This window comes from Ascaphus truei, unplaced genomic scaffold (assembly GCF_040206685.1).
Source record: "Ascaphus truei isolate aAscTru1 unplaced genomic scaffold, aAscTru1.hap1 HAP1_SCAFFOLD_519, whole genome shotgun sequence".
Lineage (NCBI taxonomy): Eukaryota > Metazoa > Chordata > Amphibia > Anura > Ascaphidae > Ascaphus > Ascaphus truei.
Window position 1 is genome coordinate 99373 of NW_027456850.1, and position 16137 is coordinate 115509.

General features: G+C 54.0%; 1 protein-coding gene across 1 annotated transcript in view; it reads right to left on the reverse strand.

The window, feature by feature from the left end:
• KCP (kielin cysteine rich BMP regulator) overlaps nt 1-16137 on the reverse strand; it is a 275686-nt gene that overhangs the window by 97455 nt on the left and 162094 nt on the right. The gene's annotated exons all lie outside the window — the stretch shown is intronic.

Consider the following 16137-nt stretch of genomic DNA (forward strand, 5'->3'; position numbering starts at 1 on the left):
GACGGGTACTCACCCTGGCACTGGGCTGTGTTATAATGCTGGGTACTCACCCTGGCACTGGGCTGCGTTATAATGCTGGGTACTCACCCTGGCACTGGGTTGTGTTATAATGCTGGGTACTCACCCTGGCACTGGGCTGTGTTATAATGCTGGGTACTCACCCTGGCACTGGGCTGTGTTATAATGACGGGTACTCACCCTGGCACTGGGTTGTGTTATAATGACGGGTACTCACCCTGGCACTGGGTTGTGTTATAATGCTGGGTACTCACCCTGGCACTGGGCTGTGTTATAATGCTGGGTACTCACCCTGGCACTGGGCTGCGTTATAATAACGGGTACTCACCCTGGCACTGGGCTGTGTTATAATGCTGGGTACTCACCCTGGCACTGGGCTGTGTTATAATGACGGGTACTCACCCTGGCACTGGGCTGTGTTATAATGCTGGGTACTCACCCTGGCACTGGGCTGTGTTATAATGACGGGTACTCACCCTGGCACTGGGCTGTGTTATAATGATGGGTACTCACCCTGGCACTGGGCTGTGTTATAATACTGGGTACTCACCCTGGCACTGGGCTGTGTTATAATGACGGGTACTCACCCTGGCACTGGGCTGTGTTATAATGACGGGTACTCACCCTGGCACTGGGCTGTGTTATAATGACGGGTACTCACCCTGGCACTGGGCTGTGTTATAATGCTGGGTACTCACCCTGGCACTGGGCTGTGTTATAATGATGGGTACTCACCCTGGCACTGGGCTGTGTTATAATGCTGGGTACTCACCCTGGCACTGGGCTGTGTTATAATGCTAGGTACTCACCCTGGCACTGGGCTGTGTTATAATGATGGGTACTCACCCTGGCACTGGGCTGTGTTATAATGCTTTGTACTCACCCTGGCACTGGGCTGTGTTATAATGCTAGGTACTCACCCTGGCACTGGGCTGTGTTATAATGATGGGTACTCACCCTGGCACTGGGCTGTGTTATAATGACGGGTACTCACCCTGGCACTGGGCTGTGTTATAATGACGGGTACTCACCCTGGCACTGGGCTGCGTTATAATGACGGGTACTCACCCTGGCACTGGGCTGTTATAATGACAGGTACTCACCCTGGCACTGGGCTGTTATAATGACAGGTACTCATCCTGGCACTGGGCTGTTATAATGCTGGGTACTCACCCTGGCACTGGGCTGTGTTATAATGACGGGTACTCACCCTGGCACTGGGCTGTGTTATAATGACGGGTACTCACCCTGGCACTGGGCTGTGTTATAATGACGGGTACTCACCCTGGCACTGGGCTGTGTTATAATGCTGGGTACTCGCCCTGGCACTGGGCTGTGTTATAATGCTGGGTACTCACCCTGGCACTGGGCTGTGTTATAATGCTGGGTACTCACCCTGGCACTGGGCTGTGTTATAATGACCGGTACTCACCCTGGCACTGGGCTGTGTTATAATGACGGGTACTCACCCTGGCACTGGGCTATGTTATAATGATGGGTACTCACCCTGGCACTGGGCTGTGTTATAATGCTGGGTACTCACCCTGGCACTAGGCTGTGTTATAATGCTGGGTACTCACCCTGGCACTGGGCTGTGTTATAATGACGGGTACTCACCCTGGCACTGGGCTGTGTTATAATGACGGGTACTCACCCTGGCACTGGGCTGCGTTATAATGACGGGTACTCACCCTGGCACTGGGCTGTTATAATGACAGGTACTCACCCTGGCACTGGGCTGCGTTATAATGACGGGTACTCACCCTGGCACTGGGCTGTGTTATAATGACGGGTACTCACCCTGGCACTGGGCTGTGTTATAATGATGGGTACTCACCCTGGCACTGGGCTGTGTTATAATGACGGGTACTCACCCTGGCACTGGGCTGTGTTATAATGACGGGTACTCACCCTGGCACTGGGCTGTGTTATAATGATGGGTACTCACCCTGGCACTGGGCTGTGTTATAATGATGGGTACTCACCCTGGCACTGGGCTGTGTTATAATGACGGGTACTCACCCTGGCACTGGGCTGTGTTATAATGCTGGGTACTCACCCTGGCACTGGGCTGTGTTATAATGCTGGGTACTCACCCTGGCACTGGGCTGTGTTATAATGCTGGGTACTCACCCTGGCACTGGGCTGTGTTATAATGCTGGGTACTCACCCTGGCACTGGGCTGTGTTATAATGACGGGTACTCACCCTGGCACTGGGCTGCGTTATAATGACGGGTACTCACCCTGGCACTGGGCTGTGTTATAATGCTGGGTACTCACCCTGGCACTGGGCTGTGTTATAATGCTGGGTACTCACCCTGGCACTGGGCTGCGTTATAATGCTGGGTACTCACCCTGGCACTGGGCTGTGTTATAATGCTGGGTACTCACCCTGGCACTGGGCTGTGTTATAATGATGGGTACTCACCCTGGCACTGGGCTGTGTTATAATGCTGGGTACTCACCCTGGCACTGGGCTGTGTTATAATGACGGGTACTCACCCTGGCACTGGGCTGCGTTATAATGCTGGGTACTCACCCTGGCACTGGGCTGTGTTATAATGCTGGGTACTCACCCTGGCACTGGGCTGTGTTATAATGCTGGGTACTCACCCTGGCACTGGGCTGTGTTATAATGACGGGTACTCGCCCTGGCACTGGGCTGTGTTATAATGCTGGGTACTCACCCTGGCACTGGGCTGTGTTATAATGACGGGTACTCGCCCTGGCACTGGGCTGTGTTATAATGCTAGGTACTCACCCTGGCACTGGGCTGTGTTATAATGACGGGTACTCACCCTGGCACTGGGCTGTGTTATAATGACGGGTACTCACCCTGGCACTGGGCTGTGTTATAATGACGGGTACTCACCCTGGCACTGGGCTGTGTTATAATGCTAGGTACTCACCCTGGCACTGGGCTGTGTTATAATGCTGGGTACTCACCCTGGCACTGGGCTGTGTTATAATGCTAGGTACTCACCCTGGCACTGGGCTGTGTTATAATGCTGGGTACTCACCCTGGCACTGGGCTGTGTTATAATGACGGGTACTCACCCTGGCACTGGGCTGCGTTATAATGACGAGTACTCACCCTGGCACTGGGCTGTGTTATAATGACGGGTACTCACCCTGGCACTGGGCTGTGTTATAATGACGGGTACTCACCCTGGCACTGGGCTGTGTTATAATGCTGGGTACTCACCCTGGCACTGGGCTGTGTTATAATGCTGGGTACTCACCCTGGCACTGGGCTGTGTTATAATGCTGGGTACTCACCCTGGCACTGGGCTGTGTTATAATGACGGGTACTCACCCTGGCACTGGGCTGTGTTATAATGCTGGGTACTCACCCTGGCACTGGGCTGTGTTATAATGACGGGTACTCACCCTGGCACTGGGCTGTGTTATAATGCTGGGTACTCACCCTGGCACTGGGCTGTGTTATAATGCTGGGTACTCATCCTGGCACTGGGCTGTGTTATAATGACGGGTACTCACCCTGGCACTGGGCTGTGTTATAATGACGGGTACTCACCCTGGCACTGGGCTGTGTTATAATGCTGGGTACTCACCCTGGCACTGGGCTGTGTTATAATGACGGGTACTCACCCTGGCACTGGGCCGTGTTATAATGCTGGGTACTCACCCTGGCACTGGGCTGTGTTATAATGACGGGTACTCACCCTGGCACTGGGCTGTGTTATAATGCTGGGTACTCACCCTGGCACTGGGCTGTGTTATAATGCTGGGTACTCACCCTGGCACTGGGCTGTGTTATAATGCTGGGTACTCACCCTGACACTGGGCTGTGTTATAATGATGGGTACTCACCCTGGCACTGGGCTGTGTTATAATGACGGGTACTCACCCTGGCACTGGGCTGTGTTATAATGACGGGTACTCACCCTGGCACTGGGCTGTGTTATAATGCTGGGTACTCACCCTGGCACTGGGCTGTGTTATAATGCTGGGTACTCACCCTGGCACTGGGCTGTGTTATAATGACGGGTACTCACCCTGGCACTGGGCTGTGTTATAATGCTGGGTACTCACCCTGGCACTAGGCTGTGTTATAATGATGGGTACTCACCCTGGCACTGGGCTGTGTTATAATGCTGGGTACTCACCCTGGCACTGGGCTGTGTTATAATGCTGGGTACTCACCCTGGCACTGGGCTGTGTTATAATGACGGGTACTCACCCTGGCACTGGGCTGCGTTATAATGCTGGGTACTCACCCTGGCACTGGGCTGTGTTATAATGACGGGTACTCACCCTGGCACTGGGCTGTGTTATAATGACGGGTACTCACCCTGGCACTGGGCTGTGTTATAATGCTGGGTACTCACCCTGGCACTGGGCTGTGTTATAATGACCGGTACTCACCCTGGCACTGGGCTGTGTTATAATGCTAGGTACTCACCCTGGCACTGGGCTGTGTTATAATGACGGGTACTCACCCTGGCACTGGGCTGTGTTATAATGATGGGTACTCACCCTGGCACTGGGCTGTGTTATAATGACGGGTACTCACCCTGGCACTGGGCTGTGTTATAATGACGGGTACTCACCCTGGCACTGGGCTGTGTTATAATGCTGGGTACTCACCCTGGCACTGGGCTGCGTTATAATGCTGGGTACTCACCCTGGCACTGGGCTGTGTTATAATGACGGGTACTCACCCTGGCACTGGGCTGTGTTATAATGCTGGGTACTCACCCTGGCACTGGGCTGTGTTATAATGCTGGGTACTCACCCTGGCACTGGGCTGTGTTATAATGACCGGTACTCACCCTGGCACTGGGCTGTGTTATAATGCTGGGTACTCACCCTGGCACTGGGCTGTGTTATAATGCTGGGTACTCACCCTGGCACTGGGCTGTGTTATAATGCCGGGTACTCACCCTGGCACTGGGCTGTGTTATAATGCTGGGTACTCACCCTGGCACTGGGCTGTGTTATAATGCTGGGTACTCACCCTGGCACTGGGCTGTGTTATAATGCTAGGTACTCACCCTGGCACTGGGCTGTGTTATAATGACGGGTACTCACCCTGGCACTGGGCTGTGTTATAATGACGGGTACTCACCCTGGCACTGGGCTGTGTTATAATGCTGGGTACTCACCCTGGCACTGGGCTGTGTTATAATGACGGGTACTCGCCCTGGCACTGGGCTGTGTTATAATGACGGGTACTCACCCTGGCACTGGGCTGTGTTATAATGCTAGGTACTCACCCTGGCACTGGGCTGTGTTATAATGCTGGGTACTCACCCTGGCACTGGGCTGTGTTATAATGCTAGGTACTCACCCTGGCACTGGGCTGTGTTATAATGCTGGGTACTCACCCTGGCACTGGGCTGTGTTATAATGACGGGTACTCATCCTGGCACTGGGCTGTTATAATGCTGGGTACTCACCCTGGCACTGGGCTGTGTTATAATGCTGGGTACTCACCCTGGCACTGGGCTGTGTTATAATGCTGGGTACTCACCCTGGCACTGGGCTGTGTTATAATGACGGGTACTCACCCTGGCACTGGGCTGTGTTATAATGCTGGGTACTCACCCTGGCACTGGGCTGTGTTATAATGCTGGGTACTCACCCTGGCACTGGGCTGTGTTATAATGACGGGTACTCACCCTGGCACTGGGCTGTGTTATAATGCTGGGTACGCACCCTGGCACTGGGCTGCGTTATAATGACGGGTACTCACCCTGGCACTGGGCTGTGTTATAATGCTAGGTACTCACCCTGGCACTGGGCTGTGTTATAATGCTGGGTACTCACCCTGGCACTGGGCTGTGTTATAATGCTGGGTACTCACCCTGGCACTGGGCTGTGTTATAATGACGGGTACTCACCCTGGCACTGGGTTGTGTTATAATGACGGGTACTCACCCTGGCACTGGGCTGTGTTATAATGCTGGGTACTCACCCTGGCACTGGGCTGTGTTATAATGACGGGTACTCACCCTGGCGCTGGGCTGTGTTATAATGCTGGGTACTCACCCTGGCACTGGGCTGTGTTATAATGACGGGTACTCACCCTGGCACTGGGCTGTGTTATAATGACGGGTACTCACCCTGGCACTGGGCTGTGTTATAATGACGGGTACTCACCCTGGCACTGGGCTGTGTTATAATGACGGGTACTCACCCTGGCACTGGGCTGTGTTATAATGCTGGGTACTCACCCTGGCACTGGGCTGTGTTATAATGACGGGTACTCACCCTGGCACTGGGCTGTGTTATAATGCTAGGTACTCACCCTGGCACTGGGCTGTGTTATAATGATGGGTACTCACCCTGGCACTGGGCTGTGTTATAATGCTGGGTACTCACCCTGGCACTGGGCTGTGTTATAATGCTGGGTACTCACCCTGGCACTGGGCTGTGTTATAATGCTGGGTACTCACCCTGGCACTGGGCTGTGTTATAATGACGGGTACTCACCCTGGCACTGGGCTGTGTTATAATGACGGGTACTCACCCTGGCACTGGGCTGTGTTATAATGCTGGGTACTCACCCTGGCACTGGGTTGTGTTATAATGACGGGTACTCACCCTGGCACTGGGCTGTGTTATAATGACGGGTACTCACCCCGGCACTGGGCTGTGTTATAATGACGGGTACTCACCCTGGCACTGGGCTGTGTTATAATGCTGGGTACTCACCCTGGCACTGGGCTGTGTTATAATGCTGGGTACTCACCCTGGCACTGGGCTGTGTTATAATGACGGGTACTCACCCTGGCACTGGGCTGCGTTATAATGACGGGTACTCACCCTGGCACTGGGCTGTGTTATAATGACGGGTACTCACCCTGGCACTGGGCTGTGTTATAATGACGGGTACTCACCCTGGCACTGGGCTGTGTTATAATGATCGGTACTCACCCTGGCACTGGGCTGTGTTATAATGCTGGGTACTCACCCTGGCACTGGGCTGCGTTATAATGACGGGTACTCACCCTGGCACTGGGCTGCGTTATAATGACGGGTACTCACCCTGGCACTGGGCTGTGTTATAATGCTGGGTACTCACCCTGGCACTGGGCTGTGTTATAATGACGGGTACTCACCCTGGCACTGGGCTGTGTTATAATGCTGGGTACTCACCCTGGCACTGGGCTGTGTTATAATGCTGGGTACTCACCCTGGCACTGGGCTGTGTTATAATGACGGGTACTCACCCTGGCACTGGGCTGTGTTATAATGCTGGGTACTCACCCTGGCACTGGGCTGTGTTATAATGCTGGGTACTCACCCTGGCACTGGGCTGTGTTATAATGCTGGGTACTCACCCTGGCACTGGGCTGTGTTATAATGACGGGTACTCACCCTGGCACTGGGCTGTGTTATAATGCTGGGTACTCACCCTGGCACTGGGCTGTGTTATAATGACGGGTACTCACCCTGGCACTGGGCTGTGTTATAATGCTGGGTACTCACCCTGGCACTGGGCTGTGTTATAATGCTGGGTACTCACCCTGGCACTGGGCTGTGTTATAATGACCGGTACTCACCCTGGCACTGGGCTGTGTTATAATGCTGGGTACTCACCCTGGCACTGGGCTGTGTTATAATGACGGGTACTCGCCCTGGCACTGGGCTGTGTTATAATGCTGGGTACTCACCCTGGCACTGGGCTGTGTTATAATGACGGGTACTCACCCTGGCACTGGGCTGTGTTATAATGACGGGTACTCACCCTGGCACTGGGCTGTGTTATAATGACGGGTACTCACCCTGGCACTGGGCTGCGTTATAATGCTGGGTACTCACCCTGGCACTGGGCTGTGTTATAATGACGGGTACTCACCCTGGCACTGGGCTGTGTTATAATGACGGGTACTCGCCCTGGCACTGGGCTGCGTTATAATGCTGGGTACTCACCCTGGCACTGGGCTGTGTTATAATGACGGGTACTCGCCCTGGCACTGGGCTGCGTTATAATGCTGGGTACTCACCCTGGCACTGGGCTGTGTTATAATGACGGGTACTCACCCTGGCACTGGGCTGTGTTATAATGACGGGTACTCACCCTGGCACTGGGCTGTGTTATAATGACGGGTACTCACCCTGGCACTGGGCTGTGTTATAATGACGGGTACTCACCCTGGCACTGGGCTGTGTTATAATGACGGGTACTCACCCTGGCACTGGGCTGTGTTATAATGCTGGGTACTCACCCTGGCACTGGGCTGTGTTATAATGATGGGTACTCACCCTGGCACTGGGCTGTGTTATAATGACGGGTACTCACCCTGGCACTGGGCTGTGTTATAATGCTGGGTACTCACCCTGGCACTGGGCTGTGTTATAATGCTGGGTACTCACCCTGGCACTGGGCTGTGTTATAATGACGGGTACTCACCCTGGCACTGGGCTGTGTTATAATGCTGGGTACTCACCCTGGCACTGGGCTGCGTTATAATGCTGGGTACTCACCCTGGCACTGGGCTGTGTTATAATGCTGGGTACTCACCCTGGCACTGGGCTGTGTTATAATGACGGGTACTCACCCTGGCACTGGGCCGTGTTATAATGACAGGTACTCACCCTGGCACTGGGCTGTGTTATAATGACGGGTACTCACCCTGGCACTGGGCTGTGTTATAATGCTGGGTACTCACCCTGGCACTGGGCTGTGTTATAATGACGGGTACTCACCCTGGCACTGGGCTGTGTTATAATGCTGGGTACTCACCCTGGCACTGGGCTGTGTTATAATGCTAGGTACTCACCCTGGCACTGGGCTGTGTTATAATGCTGGGTACTCACCCTGGCACTGGGCTGTGTTATAATGCTGGGTACTCACCCTGGCACTGGGCTGTGTTATAATGCTGGGTACTCACCCTGGCACTGGGCTGTGTTATAATGCTGGGTACTCACCCTGGCACTGGGCTGTGTTATAATGATGGGTACTCACCCTGGCACTGGGCTGTGTTATAATGCTGGGTACTCACCCTGGCACTGGGCTGTGTTATAATGATGGGTACTCACCCTGGCACTGGGCTGTGTTATAATGCTGGGTACTCACCCTGGCACTGGGCTGTGTTATAATGACGGGTACTCACCCTGGCGCTGGGCTGTGTTATAATGACGGGTACTCACCCTGGCACTGGGCCGTGTTATAATGCTGGGTACTCACCCTGGCACTGGGCTGTGTTATAATGCTGGGTACTCACCCTGGCACTGGGTTGTGTTATAATGCTGGGTACTCACCCTGGCACTGGGCTGTGTTATAATGCTGGGTACTCACCCTGGCACTGGGCTGTGTTATAATGACAGGTACTCACCCTGGCACTGGGCTGTGTTATAATGCTGGGTACTCACCCTGGCACTGGGCTGTGTTATAATGCTGGGTACTCACCCTGGCACTGGGCTGTGTTATAATGCTGGGTACTCACCCTGGCACTGGGCTGCGTTATAATGCTGGGTACTCACCCTGGCACTGGGCTGTGTTATAATGCTAGGTACTCACCCTGGCACTGGGCTGTGTTATAATGACGGGTACTCACCCTGGCACTGGGCTGTGTTATAATGCCGGGTACTCACCCTGGCACTGGGCTGTGTTATAATGACGGGTACTCACCCTGGCACTGGGCTGTGTTATAATGACGGGTACTCACCCTGGCACTGGGCTGTGTTATAATGCTGGGTACTCACCCTGGCACTGTGCTGTTATAATGACGGGTACTCACCCTGGCACTGGGCTGTGTTATAATGCTGGGTACTCACCCTGGCACTGGGCTGTGTTATAATGCTGGGTACTCACCCTGGCGCTGGGCTGTGTTATAATGCTGGGTACTCACCCTGGCACTGGGCTGTGTTATAATGCTGGGTACTCACCCTGGCACTGGGCTGTGTTATAATGACGGGTACTCACCCTGGCACTGGGCTGTGTTATAATGCTGGGTACTCACCCTGGCACTGGGCTGTGTTATAATGCTGGGTACTCACCCTGGCACTGGGTTGTGTTATAATGACGGGTACTCACCCTGGCACTGGGCTGTGTTATAATGACGGGTACTCACCCTGGCACTGGGCTGTGTTATAATGCTGGGTACTCACCCTGGCACTGGGCTGTGTTATAATGACGGGTACTCACCCTGGCACTGGGCTGTGTTATAATGCTGGGTACTCACCCTGGCACTGGGCTGTGTTATAATGCCGGGTACTCACCCTGGCACTGGGCTGCGTTATAATGCTGGGTACTCACCCTGGCACTGGGCTGTGTTATAATGCTGGGTACTCACCCTGGCACTGGGCTGTGTTATAATGACGGGTACTCACCCTGGCACTGGGCTGTGTTATAATGCTGGGTACTCACCCTGGCACTGGGCTGTGTTATAATGCCGGGTACTCACCCTGGCACTGGGCTGTGTTATAATGCTGGGTACTCACCCTGGCACTGGGCTGTGTTATAATGACGGGTACTCACCCTGGCACTGGGCTGTGTTATAATGCTGGGTACTCACCCTGGCACTGGGCTGTGTTATAATGCTGGGTACTCACCCTGGCACTGGGCTGTGTTATAATGCTGGGTACTCACCCTGGCACTGGGCTGTGTTATAATGCTGGGTACTCACCCTGGCACTGGGCTGTGTTATAATGACGGGTACTCACCCTGGCACTGGGCTGTGTTATAATGACGGGTACTCACCCTGGCACTGGGCTGTGTTATAATGACGGGTACTCACCCTGGCACTGGGCTGTGTTATAATGACGGGTACTCGCCCTGGCACTGGGCTGTGTTATAATGACGGGTACTCACCCTGGCACTGGGCTGTGTTATAATGCTGGGTACTCACCCTGGCACTGGGCTGTGTTATAATGATGGGTACTCACCCTGGCACTGGGCTGTGTTATAATAACGGGTACTCACCCTGGCACTGGGCTGTGTTATAATGCTGGGTACTCACCCTGGCACTGGGCTGTGTTATAATGACGGGTACTCACCCTGGCACTGGGCTGTGTTATAATGCTGGGTACTCACCCTGGCACTGGGCTGTGTTATAATGACGGGTACTCGCCCTGGCACTGGGCTGTGTTATAATGACGGGTACTCACCCTGGCACTGGGCTGTGTTATAATGACGGGTACTCACCCTGGCACTGGGCTGTGTTATAATGCTGGGTACTCACCCTGGCACTGGGCTGTGTTATAATGCTGGGTACTCACCCTGGCACTGGGCTGTGTTATAATGCTAGGTACTCACCCTGGCACTGGGCTGTGTTATAATACTGGGTACTCACCCTGGCACTGGGCTGTGTTATAATGCTAGGTACTCACCCTGGCACTGGGCTGTGTTATAATGCTGGGTACTCACCCTGGCACTGGGCTGTGTTATAATGACGGGTACTCATCCTGGCACTGGGCTGTTATAATGCTGGGTACTCACCCTGGCACTGGGCTGTGTTATAATGCTGGGTACTCACCCTGGCACTGGGCTGTGTTATAATGCTGGGTACTCACCCTGGCACTGGGCTGTGTTATAATGCTGGGTACTCACCCTGGCACTGGGCTGTGTTATAATGCTGGGTACTCACCCTGGCACTGGGCTGTGTTATAATGACGGGTACTCACCCTGGCACTGGGCTGTGTTATAATGACGGGTACTCACCCTGGCACTGGGCCGTGTTATAATGCTGGGTACTCACCCTGGCACTGGGCTGTGTTATAATGCTGGGTACTCACCCTGGCACTGGGCTGTGTTATAATGATGGGTACTCACCCTGGCACTGGGCTGTGTTATAATGCTGGGTACTCACCCTGGCACTGGGCTGTGTTATAATGCTGGGTACTCACCCTGGCACTGGGCTGTGTTATAATGCTGGGTACTCACCCTGGCACTGGGCTGCGTTATAATGACGGGTACTCACCCTGGCACTGGGCTGTGTTATAATGATGGGTACTCACCCTGGCACTGGGCTGTGTTATAATGCTGGGTACTCACCCTGGCACTGGGCTGTGTTATAATGCTGGGTACTCACCCTGGCACTGGGCTGTGTTATAATGCTGGGTACTCACCCTGGCACTGGGCTGTGTTATAATGCTGGGTACTCACCCTGGCACTGGGCTGTGTTATAATGACGGGTACTCACCCTGGCACTGGGCTGTGTTATAATGACGGGTACTCACCCTGGCACTGGGCCGTGTTATAATGCTGGGTACTCACCCTGGCACTGGGCTGTGTTATAATGCTGGGTACTCACCCTGGCACTGGGCTGTGTTATAATGATGGGTACTCACCCTGGCACTGGGCTGTGTTATAATGCTGGGTACTCACCCTGGCACTGGGCTGTGTTATAATGCTGGGTACTCACCCTGGCACTGGGCTGTGTTATAATGCTGGGTACTCACCCTGGCACTGGGCTGCGTTATAATGACGGGTACTCACCCTGGCACTGGGCTGTGTTATAATGATGGGTACTCACCCTGGCACTGGGCTGTGTTATAATGCTGGGTACTCACCCTGGCACTGGGCTGTGTTATAATGCTGGGTACTCACCCTGGCACTGGGCTGTGTTATAATGCTGGGTACTCACCCTGGCACTGGGCTGTGTTATAATGCTGGGTACTCACCCTGGCACTGGGCTGTGTTATAATGACGGGTACTCACCCTGGCACTGGGCTGTGTTATAATGATGGGTACTCACCCTGGCACTGGGCTGTGTTATAATGACGGGTACTCATCCTGGCACTGGGCTGTTATAATGCTGGGTACTCACCCTGGCACTGGGCTGTGTTATAATGCTGGGTACTCACCCTGGCACTGGGCTGTGTTATAATGCTGGGTACTCACCCTGGCACTGGGCTGCGTTATAATGCTGGGTACTCACCCTGGCACTGGGCTGTGTTATAATGACGGGTACTCACCCTGGCACTGGGCTGTGTTATAATGACGGGTACTCACCCTGGCACTGGGCCGTGTTATAATGCTGGGTACTCACTCTGGCACTGGGCTGTGTTATAATGATGGGTACTCACCCTGGCACTGGGCTGTGTTATAATGACGGGTACTCACCCTGGCACTGGGCTGTGTTATAATGCCGGGTACTCACCCTGGCACTGGGCTGTGTTATAATGACGGGTACTCACCCTGGCACTGGGCTGTGTTATAATGACGGGTACTCACCCTGGCACTGGGCTGTGTTATAATGCTGGGTACTCACCCTGGCACTGGGCTGTGTTATAATGCTGGGTACTCACCCTGGCACTGGGCTGTGTTATAATGACGGGTACTCACCCTGGCACTGGGCAGTGTTATAATGCTGGGTACTCACCCTGGCACTGGGCTGTGTTATAATGACGGGTACTCACCCTGGCACTGGGCTGTGTTATAATGACGGGTACTCACCCTGGCACTGGGCTGTGTTATAATGACAGGTACTCACCCTGGCACTGGGCTGTGTTATAATGCTGGGTACTCACCCTGGCACTGGGCTGTGTTATAATGCTGGGTACTCACCCTGGCACTGGGCTGTGTTATAATGCTGGGTACTCACCCTGGCACTGGGCTGTGTTATAATGACGGGTACTCACCCTGGCACTGGGCTGCGTTATAATGACGGGTACTCACCCTGGCACTGGGCTGCGTTATAATGCTAGGTACTCACCCTGGCACTGGGCTGTGTTATAATGCTGGGTACTCACCCTGGCACTGGGCTGTGTTATAATGCTGGGTACTCACCCTGGCACTGGGCTGTTATAATGCTGGGTACTCACCCTGGCACTGGGCTGTGTTATAATGATGGGTACTCACCCTGGCACTGGGCTGTGTTATAATGCTGGGTACTCACCCTGGCACTGGGCTGTGTTATAATGCTGGGTACTCACCCTGGCACTGGGCTGTGTTATAATGCTGGGTACTCACCCTGGCACTGGGCTGTGTTATAATGACGGGTACTCACCCTGGCACTGGGCTGTGTTATAATGCTGGGTACTCACCCTGGCACTGGGCTGTGTTATAATGCTAGGTACTCACCCTGGCACTGGGCTGTGTTATAATGCTGGGTACTCACCCTGGCACTGGGCTGTGTTATAATGCTGGGTACTCACCCTGGCACTGGGCTGTTATAATGACGGGTACTCACCCTGGCACTGGGCTATGTTATAATGCTGGGTACTCACCCTGGCACTGGGCTGTGTTATAATGACGGGTACTCACCCTGGCACTGGGCTGTGTTATAATGCTGGGTACTCACCCTGGCACTGGGCTGTGTTATAATGCTGGGTACTCACCCTGGCACTGGGCTGTGTTATAATGCTGGGTACTCACCCTGGCACTGGGCTGTGTTATAATGACGGGTACTCACCCTGGCACTGGGCTGTGTTATAATGACAGGTACTCACCCTGGCACTGGGCTGCGTTATAATGCTGGGTACTCACCCTGGCACTGGGCTGTGTTATAATGACGGGTACTCACCCTGGCACTGGGCTGTGTTATAATGCTGGGTACTCACCCTGGCACTGGGCTGTGTTATAATGACGGGTACTCACCCTGGCACTGGGCTGTGTTATAATGACGGGTACTCACCCTGGCACTGGGCTGTGTTATAATGATGGGTACTCACCCTGGCACTGGGCTGTGTTATAATGCTAGGTACTCACCCTGGCACTGGGCTGTGTTATAATGCTGGGTACTCACCCTGGCACTGGGCTGTGTTATAATGCTGGGTACTCACCCTGGCACTGGGCTGTGTTATAATGCTGGGTACTCACCCTGGCACTGGGCTGTGTTATAATGCTGGGTACTCACCCTGGCACTGGGCTGTGTTATAATGCTGGGTACTCACCCTGGCACTGGGCTGTGTTATAATGACGGGTACTCACCCTGGCACTGGGCTGTGTTATAATGCTGGGTACTCACCCCGGCACTGGGCTGTGTTATAATGCTGGGTACTCACCCTGGCACTGGGCTGTGTTATAATGACGGGTACTCACCCTGGCACTGGGCTGTGTTATAATGCTGGGTACTCACCCTGGCACTGGGCTGTGTTATAATGACGGGTACTCACCCTGGCACTGGGCTGTGTTATAATGCTGGGTACTCACCCCGGCACTGGGCTGTGTTATAATGCTGGGTACTCACCCTGGCACTGGGCTGTGTTATAATGACGGGCACTCACCCTGGCACTGGGCTGTGTTATAATGCTGGGTACTCACCCTGGCACTGGGCTGCGTTATAATGCTGGGTACTCACCCTGGCACTGGGCTGTGTTATAATGCTGGGTACTCACCCTGGCACTGGGCTGTGTTATAATGCTGGGTACTCACCCTGGCACTGGGCTGTGTTATAATGCTGGGTACTCACCCTGGCACTGGGCTGCGTTATAATGCTGGGTACTCACCCTGGCACTGGGCTGTGTTATAATGCTGGGTACTCACCCTGGCACTGGGCTGTGTTATAATGCTGGGTACTCACCCTGGCACTGGGCTGTGTTATAATGACGGGTACTCACCCTGGCACTGGGCTGTGTTATAATGACGGGTACTCACCCTGGCACTGGGCTGTGTTATAATGCTGGGTACTCACCCTGGCACTGGGCTGTGTTATAATGCCGGGTACTCACCCTGGCACTGGGCTGTGTTATAATGCTGGGTACTCACCCTGGCACTGGGCTGTGTTATAATGCTGGGTACTCACCCTGGCACTGGGCTGCGTTATAATGACGGGCACTCACCCTGGCACTGGGCTGCGTTATAATGACGGGCACTCACCCTGGCACTGGGCTGTGTTATAATGATGGGTACTCACCCTGGCACTGGGCTGTGTTATAATGCTGGGTACTCACCCTGGCACTGGGCTGTGTTATAATGCTGGGTACTCACCCTGGCACTGGGCTGTGTTATAATGCTGGGTACTCACCCTGGCACTGGGCTGCGTTATAATGACGGGTACTCACCCTGGCACTGGGCTGTGTTATAATGCTGGGTACTCACCCTGGCACTGGGCTGTGTTATAATGACGGGTACTCACCCTGGCACTGGGCAGTGTTATATTGCTGGGTACTCACCCTGGCACTGGGCTGTGTTATAATGCTGGGTACTCACCCTGGCACTGGGCTGCGTTATAATGACGGGTACTCACCCTGGCACTGGG